This window comes from Adiantum capillus-veneris, chromosome 12 (genome assembly GCF_014529385.1).
Source record: "Adiantum capillus-veneris isolate H3 chromosome 12, ASM1452938v2, whole genome shotgun sequence".
NCBI lineage: Eukaryota > Viridiplantae > Streptophyta > Polypodiopsida > Polypodiales > Pteridaceae > Adiantum > Adiantum capillus-veneris.
In genome coordinates, this window is record NC_140942.1 from 4,884,989 (window position 1) to 4,897,181 (window position 12,193).

A 12,193-nucleotide genomic window follows, 5' to 3' on the forward strand; every position below is an offset into this window, starting at 1 on the left:
TAGGAGACTCTACAATGTGTACTTCCTCAAGCTTAGCCTTGAACTTTTCATCGCTTTTAGAATTCTTAGTCCCTTGAGACTGCTTGCTCTTTGTGTAGCATGGAAATCTTTCTTTGTATGCCCTTTATTATGGAAATAGTGGCACTCAGCATTACACATGGAACCACAAGACTTACTAAAAGAGTTCTTGCAATCGTTATACTTTGTAGAAAGTATCCCATGAGGAAGGTAGAGAGCATAACAAGAACATAGATTAAACCATTTCATTGAAATTGAGTCCTTGTGATGTCAATTGACTGAAGATAACATTGAACTCATTGATGTGCCTCAAAATGGTTCCATCTTCTTTCATGAAGTTCAAATGGCTTGTTCATTAGGTAAAATTATTACTTGCATTCTTGCTCTCATATGTGTTGCATAGCTTATCCCATAACGCACAAGAAATATCTTCACAAACAATAGTGAAATACACTAACTTTACAAGATATGAGCAAATAGTGGATCTCGATTTAGTAACAAGTGATTTTTACTTATGAGCATCTATGTAGCCATCACCCTCTTGGCGTTCAAATGAGCTACTTGACCTTTCTAAATCAAAACATCTTGAATTTGATCCTTCTAGATATTGAAGTTTGTACCATTGAACTACTAGATGTTATAAATATCCTTGTCAAAAATAAAAGGCATAGCTACCAAGTATTAAGTTTATGGGGAGAAACCCAAACTATGGCGATAATCTTGTAAATTTTTTGGCAATGTCTTCCTAGTAAAATGAGAAAAATCTCAAACTAAAATAAGTAAAAATGATATCAAAAGCATAAACTGATTGTAGGTGCATCAAACATCAATCAATCTTTGACCATATCCTATGGCAAGGCCTTGTAAAGGGGTACTCCATAATCCATATCACCAAAAAAATCTTACATTCAAGGATCCACCATCTCAATAAAACCTCATGATGACCCTTTAAAGGCTCAACAAATAGGACTATGGTCAAGTTCGACAATGCCCATATATTGATCAAGTCTAAGATATGATCAAGACTATCATAAGTGCAAATATGTCTCCTCAATTGATATACAAGGTAGTATCCGCAACTCAACATACATAGATGGATCATCTACACACAAACATGCACCAAAAAGATACAAATAGTGTAACCAATTCCTACAGAGATATCCACTTTCAAAAGAGTACTAGTACTAAAAAGAGTACAACAATACTCAAAAAAACATAAAATATATGCATAGTGTAAGCATAAACAATAATCATACACATAAAACTCCCACAAAAACTAGAAACTAATGCAATCCACTTGCCAAAGTAGTGGGTGAGACATATACCAATAGTGCCTACAGAAAATAGTGCCCGAAGACAACTAGATAAATTAGAGACTTACTATTTGAATCCATAGATGGCATACATAAAGCCAAGAAGTATATTCTCTTTAAAAACCACATAGCAAAACAAGTATCAATGTAGAAAACAAAAGTGTATATACGAACCAAAAACAAATGCCCCTGTGAGCTGGAAGATGTGAAACTCCACTTGTAGGGTCGATGCAAAACACTACGCCATCACGGGATTTAAAAGCCCTCGATTAGATCACCACTTGCAATATTGATGCAAAACTCTCTGACTCTAAAATCCTACGTCAATGCTAGAAAGCTGCTCTCCTCAGGTGGGTCTGAATTCCCTGACTGGAATTTGTTGCTCTTACCTCTACTCATGACTATTGCTTAATGTTGGACCTGTATGAGAGAGGTATGCAAAAATTTCATTTTGAAACTCAAAAAGTAAAAAAATGAGCTCCACTAGTTGTTTGTACTTGCTTCTTCTTTGCCCAAATCTACCAAAAATCTCAAACCTCAAATTGTATGTACAAGCTTACATTGCATTTTCGACCTGCACCCATCGTGGTTTCAAAAGTACATCATACTTGCACAATATGAGATTTTGACGATCGAAAATTTCATGTATGCGGATAGCAACAAAATAGTAAGGATTTCGAGAAAGTATTATTATGCAAAGTTGTAGACCACGTCGAAACGAAGGGGTATGAAAGGCAAAAACCTTAGATCTACAATCTACAAGAAGAAAATTGACCCGCAAAACAATGTTGAGGATCAATGTGCAAGAGCGATATGTATGAAGAGTGTGCTATGGAGAAGAAGACAAAACACATGCACACGTAGTTTTTAGGGCACCTTCACCTACACACTGTCTTCCACACTATATGTTGAGCCTCCATAAGAGCATACATCACTCTCAACTAAGGTCACAATCTCTCACTGCACTTTCACAAATCTCCCAAGCTTTCTTGATCCCTCGTTGTGACCACCCTGACAACCATGGCTCTGATACCATTTGTGAGGATTTGTGTGCGGGAGTGGTGTCTACAAAGCGCATGTTGTGGAGGAGAAGAGAGAGCATGTAGTATGAGTAGAGATGCAATGTAAGAGAATGCCTAGACTCCTTATTCTATTATTAGATAAGGAAGAATAAGGTTAGCTATAGTCCTTATCACATCACTTTGCCCATATGAGTCTCATGCAACAAATGATAACACCAAAAGAAAGCCACTTTTCTGGTTGCCTAACCATATACCCCCATACAATTTTATGGACATCAAACACTTGAATCAACTCACCAAAACAAACCATAAATCATACATGAACATATCATCCAAATCATGACGTCATATGGTATTCCCCCTTGGTAGCACACCCCTACAACGTAGGTAAACCCGTACATAGAATTGTTAATAACTCACACTCACGAAGTGATCTCAGAGACCTAAATACATTTATTAGCAATTTTAATCAAGTTTTTGATTTGGCTAAGTGGGTTCGTTGATTCGATGAGTCTATATAGTGGTTCCCCAAGGAGCCTGGGTCCAAAATTTTGATTGTGTAGTGGACAACAAGCTGTTTTTTGACCATAACTCTTAGCTTGTGTGGAAGTTTCACATGAAACCCAAGAGAGAAAATGTTTTAAAAGATATGTTAATCTCTAAGTGAAAGGGTTTGACCTGATTCAGCGTTTTGTGAGATATGACCAAAACAGTGTTCCTACCACCTACATGACATGAAACAAAAAGCACCTTTTATGTACGCATGCGACCATAAACATATCGTGTGCATAAATCAACGTGCTAAACACGATGAAACAAACATGGAGCAACCTCTTACACACTAGGAAAGTTCATACATGCCCTCGTATACAAAAAAGCAACCACCGAGAGGGTAGCTACTCACAAAACAAAGTAGAGAGAAAGAGCTATATAGAGGTTTTCACCACAAAACCGTTGGAGAACATGCACACCGTGAAAAGAGAAGGGGAGATAGTAAGTAAGTAAAGAGAGAATGTTATTCTTCTTCTTCACGCGAACGAGAGAGAAGATATTATGGAGATGATGACGGAGAGCTTGCACAACTGTCAACACTAAAAACTGAGCACCAGGGACGAATTTATAGGCACTTTGCTAGGCCGCTGGAGCGTGCCCCAAGCTAAGACATGGCGCATCCTCTTCTGCTAGGATTAGCTACAAGGTTTTGGAAAAAGACTTCAGTCTTTTCTGAAAACATGGCTTTGCTTTTGATGGTCAACTCTCCCCACTTCCTTCAATTTTTGCACTAAAAATTGATTAATTGGATAGTATCCCGGCAACTAATGTGTCGTGACTAAACTATGCTGCACCGTGATGCCCCGACATAAATATGACTTTCTCGTACTATCCGGCATATTTATGGTGTCCCTTTTTATAAAAATAATTTTTGTAAAAATCTCGTTTTTTCATCAGGTGGTTGTTTTTATACCCAACGGTGACTAAAAATAAATTTTTTAAATTTACATCATCCTAAACAGCACGTCGCTTTTCAAAAACACTTAAAAGCACGAAAAGCAAAAAATAGCATAAAAAGCAAAAAAAATAAAATAAAATGAATCACGGGTTTCCCTTGTCCACCGGAATAAGAAAGCGGGCTCACTTTTCACTAAAAAGCACTAAAGGTCATGAAAAGCTAAAAATAGCATGAAAAGCGTCCGAAAAACAGATTTTTACAAAATTGAACCCTAACTTCCTTGGGACTCGTAGATTAAGGGTCCACCCCTGCTTTTTGCAAAAAAACATTGAAAAGTACAAAAAGCATGAAAATGCTTTAAAAAAAAGAATTTTTTTTTCAAAATTGAACCAAACGTCTGTCTGGCCTACCGAAACATGAAAACGACTTTGTTTTTCACTTTATAACCTTATAACACTACCAAACATGCATTTTAAACCAAAAATTCATGAAGAAAATATTAGAATATCCTTTTTCTTATTTTAAAAGCAACAAAAAATTTGAGGATCTTACAGCAATCTACTCAATAGGGTCTTGACCATGCTATCTTATGATTGGGCTTCACTTGATTGCTATAACAAATCAAGGTCTCCTTTTTTGAACTCCTTTACTTTCATTTTACTGTCATCATTGTTTCCTTCGTTGCTACACCACTTCCTGTTCCAAAATTGCTCTTTATTTGATTTCATCCAGCTTGAGTAGCTCATCTAGTCTCTTCTTTAGGATTGAGTTATAATCCGTATCATGCTCTATTGCCAATTTGAGATTGGAAACCATGAATTTCATGGATACCACTGCTTTAGTTTCATACACCATTCTGAATGTTGTCATTCTAGTTGTGATTTCATATGCCATCATATATGCGCAGTGTTGTCTGAAGCTTCTCATCCAGGTGTGAGGTTCTTTATGAACTACTTTAGTCACAATAGTCTTAATAGTCTTATTGGTACTCTCAGTGTGCCCATTATATTTGGAAAAGTAAGGTATAGACTTCCGATGCTTGATTGAGAAGATTTCAATTAGGATTTGAATAGTTTCATTTATGAAATGGGTCCCTTGATCTAAAACTATCTCAATCGGGCAGCCATATTGACATATCATATGTTCTGATAAGAACCAAGATGCGGACTTGGATATGTTGTTGGGTAATGCTTTAGCTTCCAACCATTTGTTGACATAACATGTAGTCATAGCTATGTACTTGTTCTTCCTAGAAGTGGCCATCTTGAATGGTCCCATGAAACCATAACCCTCCATTTCATGAATATTCCTAAAGGTTGTATTGTGTTCAAAGGTGTCATGTCTACTACATTTGGTCTACCCATTCTCTGGAAAATATCTCATGTTTTACAAAATCCCTGACATCTAACATCATACTCTGCCACCATAACCCTGCCTACAAATCTTCTTGTAAGTGATATCATCGAAAAATGTTCTCCTAAAATGCCATTGTGGGCTTCATTGATCACTTGCATCCTTGCTTGCATGGGTACTCACCTTCTCAATACTCTATCAATGCCCACTCTACATGGGGATCGAACTATAGTGGTAAATATCAAACTTTTGATTATTAGGGCCATTTTATTGGAGTGAGATCAATCTTCTAGAAATCCACCATCTTATAGGAAATCATATACATCCTACCACTTTGGATTTGGTTCCTCAGTTGTCATTGTATGAAATGATTCAGCATTTATTGGTTCATCCCTCAATGATGTCAAGGAGATACCTTAAGTGCTTCTAGATAGGAGATCTGCACCACAATGATTCTTGACAGGCTTGTGTTCCAAATGGAACATCATCCATTTGATTAAGCTTACTTGGATTACCACTTTTTCAATCAAATAGAGTAAAGCCTGATGTCCATATAAAAATGAAATAATTTTTTCAAAAAATAATGTTTGAATTTTGTGGCACTAAATATTATTCATAGTGTTTCTCTTTCTATAGTTGCATACCCTTGTTGTGTTGTTCTAAATCTGCGGACTGGCAAAGTATACTATGTAATCTATCCTTCCATCAAGTTGTGCCAAAATTTCTCCTATCATCATATCAAAGGCATCAACATGAACATGAAAAATAACATCCTAGTGTCATTGGAAAAGGATCGGCTTCATGTCAGTGGCATCCTTCAAAGAAAATAAATTGGCCTCACATTCTAAGGTCCAAACACACTTAACTCCCTTCAGGGTTAATTCATATACTGGAGTCGCCTTTGTTGCAAACAATATGAATAAACTTTTGATAAAAGTTGATGTACCCCATAAATGAACTCAATTTAGACACAATCATTGGTGTTCTAGCTTGTTGGACACTTTGAATCTTATCTTCAACCATCTCTATGCCATTTCTGGACACAAAATGTCCCTTTCATACCATGAATACTGACTTGAAGGGATTGAGACATATCCTCTTCTCTCTGCATCTCTCAAATACCATTTCCAAAAATAGGAGATGCATGTCTTCAAATGAGAAGATTGTGAAATTGTCCATGAATATTGTCCAAAACTTGAGCAAGAACTCACTTAAGATCTTCATCTTATATTGTTGAAAAGGTTATTGGAGCGTTACATAGGTGGAATGGCATAACAAAAAAGGTGAAAGGTCCCCATTTCGTGACGAACGTAGTTTTTGTCCATTGTACCCATCCATAAAACTATACATTTCATGTCCAACTATCTCATCTAACATCATATCTGTGAATGGCAAAGGAGACGGGTCTTTGATTATTTGAGCATTTAGTTTCCTGTAGTCAATCAAGACCCTCGGTTTCCTATTCTTTTTCGGAACTACCACTATAGGAAACAATGAGTCACTACTTGCCACATCAATGATGAATCCTACCTTTAGTAGATTATCGATTTCTTTATCATTTTTTCATAATTCAAACTCATCCTATACCTCTGAAGTTGTATTGGTCGTGCATCTTGTTTCACTGGTATCCAATGTGGACACACCTTTCGAATGGCACCTTTTAGATCTGTATGTTCTCAAGCAAAAACATCTCAATACTTCTCAAATAATTGCCTAGCTTTTTCTTTAATCTTTGGTTTCAGATGTTTATTGATCTGTGTGTGTGTGTGTGTGTGTGTGTGTGTGTGTGTGTGTGTGTGTGTGTCAATCTTTGAAGGAGCCAGTCATGTCGTAGTTTAGGCACTCGTGGGCGTCCCGACATGAGAGATTTGTACTCCCTTCTCGTCCTCAAAATCACCTAATTCAAGAGAATAGTGCAAACAATCTTTTTTTGTCAATTTGATCGCTATGAAAAAGTTGTAGATGTTTCATACCATGTGATGGGACTGGAGATTCTTGGGGCTTTGCTTTTGTTCATAACAAGCATGTTGAGGAAGCTGAAAAAGCAATTGAGCGGCTTGATGAAGGAGTAGTGAATGGAAGAGAAATTATTGTACAGCTCGCTAACTATGGTCAAAAGGCATAGTACATTGATTGTGGAAGCATTTCATTCTTGAGGACTAAAAGTCCAAGGTGTTCCAAGCACATGGACGACTACTATCAAAGAGGCAGCCCTAGCCACCGCAGCCCCAGTCACCGTGGTCGTGGAGGGTCATACTTCGTGACCATGGCCACACTTATCGCAGCCATAGTCAAAGCCTCAGTCTCACAGCAGGAGCGTAGCAGAAGTGAAGTCAAAGTTGTAGCCAGGAGAGACCTAGGAGTCTCCCCATGATAGAGATAATAAAAGGTTAGAGCCCCTCTTTAGCTCAAAGTCCATCTCCTGCCAAAGCAGGTACTGCCTCCCATGTACACAAAGGCTCATCTTGTGGAGGGCGGTCCCCATCTCCGGTTCAACCAACCAAGAGGGATCTCTAGAGCCACACTTTTGCAGTCACTCTCCAAACTGATCTCAGAGGATTGATTAAGTTGTCTTTGCTTCTCTAGGTTTGTAGTTTCTTTTTGGCTTTAACTAGCAAATGTATGTAGGAGTCCACTACATTGATAAGTAGTAGATCATTCACTTGTCAACAACAACTGGTGTGAGGGTTAGCTATGGTGAACATTTTATTGAACTGGCATAGCCTTTATGAAAGCTTTACCAAAAGCTAGAAGTTGTACATACTATGAAACTTTGAAAAGCTTTGAAAACATTTACCGCGGTTCTTTACTGTGAGTGAGTGAGAGAGAGAGAGAGAGGGACATGAGGACATTATTTTGCAATTCAAATATTATCGCTATTATTATCGTGATTATTCTCATGTATTTTACCACGTATTTTACCGAGCTTCTCCTGGCACTAGAATATTCAAATATGGGTACTTTCTATTTTCCATGCGAAAAATATTTAAAGAACATGTTTTTAATTTTGAGAAAAATGGACAAAAAAATGGTAATGGGACATGAAACAAAGGTTATTGGATAAATTAGGTTGTGCAAGGCGTGTGAGCGCTTGTACCACTCATATTGGCATGTAAGTAAGACATATCTCGTGCATGAAACAAAAGAGGCTCTCACTCTTCCCCTAAACACCACACGCATTTCACCCGAGCGACTGCATCCATGCATTCGTCACATATTTTCAAAGACTTTACATAGTGTTGGCGACGACCTCTCTTGTCATGAACATGTGTTGAGCAAGGAGCACAATAAAGGACTGCTTCTTCAAAGCAGTCTTAAGAAATGGTGCACTCTCGCATTGCGTAGAACACAAAATGTTGGCTCCACTTGCACCCATAACTCTTTAGAACAACACCGAAAGAAAATGTGTGATGGATGGATGTGAGAAAGGGAGAGAGATAATAACCGCCGTTATTGTCTCTAGCATTATTGCACAATGATTTGGAGCCAAAATTTACAAATTTGAGTACTTCTTTCTATTGTCTTAAAAAATTACAAAGTATTTGTTAATTTTCATGAATAATTTTACCAAAAGTGATAGATATTTAATTATTAAATTAAGCACACCCGTGGCTCCTAAATTAATAAAGAGAGAAATTGAATTATCGTATGTGGATGTGTTGGCTTCATCATCTCCAAATTTGTCATCTTCCATCTCATCATCATCATCATGGCAATCATCCGCGCTAAGATTGGCAACAATGGGACTTGAATCATTGATCTCTCTCTCTCTCTCTCTCTCTCACACACACACACACACACACACACGCACACACACACACACACACACACACACACATCCAAAGTAGTAGGTGGGAGAGGGTCAAAGATGGTCTCCACTTCATTAATGAAAAAAATGGTTCTCCCCCAAGGTGTTACGGGAATTACGAACCAAAGTTTTGGTTGATGGATTGATGGGATGCTAGCAGGTCGCCACGACATGTCTGTAGCATAGTTATCTGGCACTAACATAATATGTCATTTGGCACTAACATAATATGTCAATACTAAGGGAAGTGACTCAGATAGGACACTGAGACTCTTTGAGGTGGTCAATCTCAAGAAGTGAACGTAACAAGCAAACACAACAACTCAACAAGCAAACCACCACCCAATGATAAAAAAATCAGCCTATGTTCTTCTATCATCATTCTAGGTCATCACGCCATTTCGTCACTCGAGCGGACTCAAAATGCAACAAAACTTTAGGAGGAGGTTTAGAACACCTAGGGGCAATATCCTACCCACTCTGGTCGCAATCCAACAAGGTATCAAAATCATAATCCATCATGAAAAAGTACCTGAAAACTGTAACAAAACTATCCATAAAGGTCTCCCTATGGTCTAGGAACACTCTCCTATGGTCAAAACGTCTAAAAAACAGTGATTTCAACACTTAAATATGAAGATTAGGATCACTAACGCGTAGTCCTGAACCACAACAAAATTGACAATGCTAAGAGCAAGGAAATAGGAACACAATGCAAGTTTCAAAACTAAAAATAGATTACCCAATCATTAATTATGTTGATTACAAGTTGGAGCTTCGTTGTTGCTTGAGCGTACGTACATCAGAGCTCTTTTGTCCTCTGAAGATAAGCCTTCTTTCACATTAAGGTTATTGAATTTTATACGTAGGGCTTTCTAAATGACCAATGATTGGCTCACATGGACTTTTACAATGTCATGAAAGAATTATAACTCAGGGAATTGACTTGCTACTTTGGACTCAAGATTTACATAGAGTAATTTGTAATTTGTATAACTAGCCATGTGTGTAGGTGTGTGTGTGGGGGCAAATTTTGAGGAGTATGAGCAAAGGCCAAAACATGTCACTTATGTTGTATAGAGCCAAAGACACAACTACATTGTATATGTCATAGCCCGATGTACTATGAGATATGAGGATGCTTCCATTGTCTATTCAGAGATGGTTTTGAACCACTTTCTAGAGTCTCAGAGGCAAATCAAAAATTTATTTAATGGTAAAATATTAAGAATTCTCTTTTCAATTTGATAGGATTTGGCTCTTGCATCAAGTCCAGTAAAGAGAAACTCTCTACTTGGAGGATTCCTTTATCAAGAGATCTTCTAAGTAGAGAGCATCCATTCAGAGATGTTCTTCTTATTATAAGTAGGTTTGAAAATTGCAAATGCATGATTTTTTTTTTTACCATGGAACTCATGATCACAAAAACCACTTTCATCTTTTTTTGTTTCAATATAAAGATCTTCTCAAATGCTATCATAATTGTTCAAAATCTATGAGGAGCAACTTCTCACTCGTCGATGCACTTGGTTTGTACTTAGTAGCCTCACACATGAAATAATTTTATTGTTGCTTTTGCACAAAGATACCATTGTTCTATGGAAGAGAAGGTTTGCTAGATCATATATATAGACTTCACTCTCACTCCACTACATAATGGCAAAATAAAAAATTGATTACCTATGTAAATCTTTTTTTTTCTATTTTGTTTTTCGTTTTTTTTCGGGGGGGGGGGGGGGGGGGGGGGGGGGCATCAATGTAATATTCAAATAGAAATATTAACTATTCAAAGGACAATGAAGAAATGTAACTATTAGGACATACTATTGTCAATCTTGAGTAGCTTTATGGCTTAGGTATTATGTATACTAGTGTCCGATGCAATCAATCAAGAACGGAAGCCCCTGCATAGTCATCTAAAGAACTTCCAGACTACATGAATTTTTCTTCTACGCCTTAAGCCTTTGTTAGTCACAATAGATTCCTTGTTCAAGTACAGCGTGACTTTAAGCATTGAATCCTCATTAAGAAGTGTCACTTGGTCTACACTGCCGTGTGAATAGGGTTTTGTTATATTTTGCTATGGTTCATAGGTGAGTCAAAGGAAAGTAGAGACATAGCTCTTGAAAAGAGAATTTTCCTTTTGAAAAATGAGACTTGTGTGTGTACCTTGGGTCACCCTATGACTACGCATTCCTTTCATAGTTTGATTCATATTCAATGAAGTATATTTTCATGTACTTTGTCATTATGTCCTCTTGTAGAGTAGGAGAGACTCTATATGCTAATAACTAGAATGAGAGCTACATGAAAGTAGCTTTATATTTATACCATTTTCTCCTCTTGTTGGAAATATCTCTCTACAAACAAGAGCCAAAAATCATTGAACTCCTCTTGGTTTTCAAGAAATAGCTTGAAATGTATTTGCTCTTTTGATATGAGAGAGATTGTTAGCTTCATGGGATACAAAAGTAGTCTTTCTCATGGATTTCTAAATTGGATCTTTATCCCTCTATCTTTAGTTGAAAAGGCATCACATGTTTTAGGGGGTCATCAATGTAGTATTCAAATAGCAATATTAACTAGTCAAAGGCCATTGAGGACACGTTCTCAAAATGTAACTATTGTCAAGCTAGATTTATAGCTTAGATATTATGTATACTAATATCAAAATCAATCTATCAAAAATTGTTAGCAGCAAGCTAACTCGGATAACATTTTTCGAAGCTTTTATTATAAAAACACTTATTATTTTGATGAATCGGGAATGTTGTAACTCCTACTTTCCAGATAAACAATGTAATTGATGAGCCAGGGCTACAAGCTTCCAGATTGTATCAACCTATCTTTACTTAGAGCTCCTAGATTATTAGTTTGACCATAGAAACCTTGGCTAAGGTATAAAAGCCAATTTTTGTAAGTATTTTGTAAGTTTTGGGATAATAGAACACAGTGTGAGATAACGACGCTCACTTCTCTCTTTCTCACGCTTCCTACTCCCTTCCTGATCCTCACATTATTGCAGTGTTGTCTGTTGTGTTGCAACCGCAGGTAAGAACTCTACACATTGACGTAAGCATTTCATGGTAATCCATAGCTTTTGGCGTCGCCGACCCGCGGCCTAATTTCATCATAAGTAGGAATTTAAGCTTAAAAATCATAAAATAAGCATAGGCATGGTATTGGGGCATCATTGCTAAATGCATTCTGGGTCAAAAACGACTAGGTC

At 37.2% G+C, this 12,193-nt stretch overlaps 1 pseudogene; it reads left to right on the top strand.

Moving 5' to 3' along the window:
- Positions 1-4,617: 4,617 nt before the first annotated feature.
- LOC147445245 (uncharacterized) lies at positions 4,618-7,705 on the top strand (annotated as a pseudogene).
- The last annotated feature ends 4,488 nt before the right edge of the window (positions 7,706-12,193 follow it).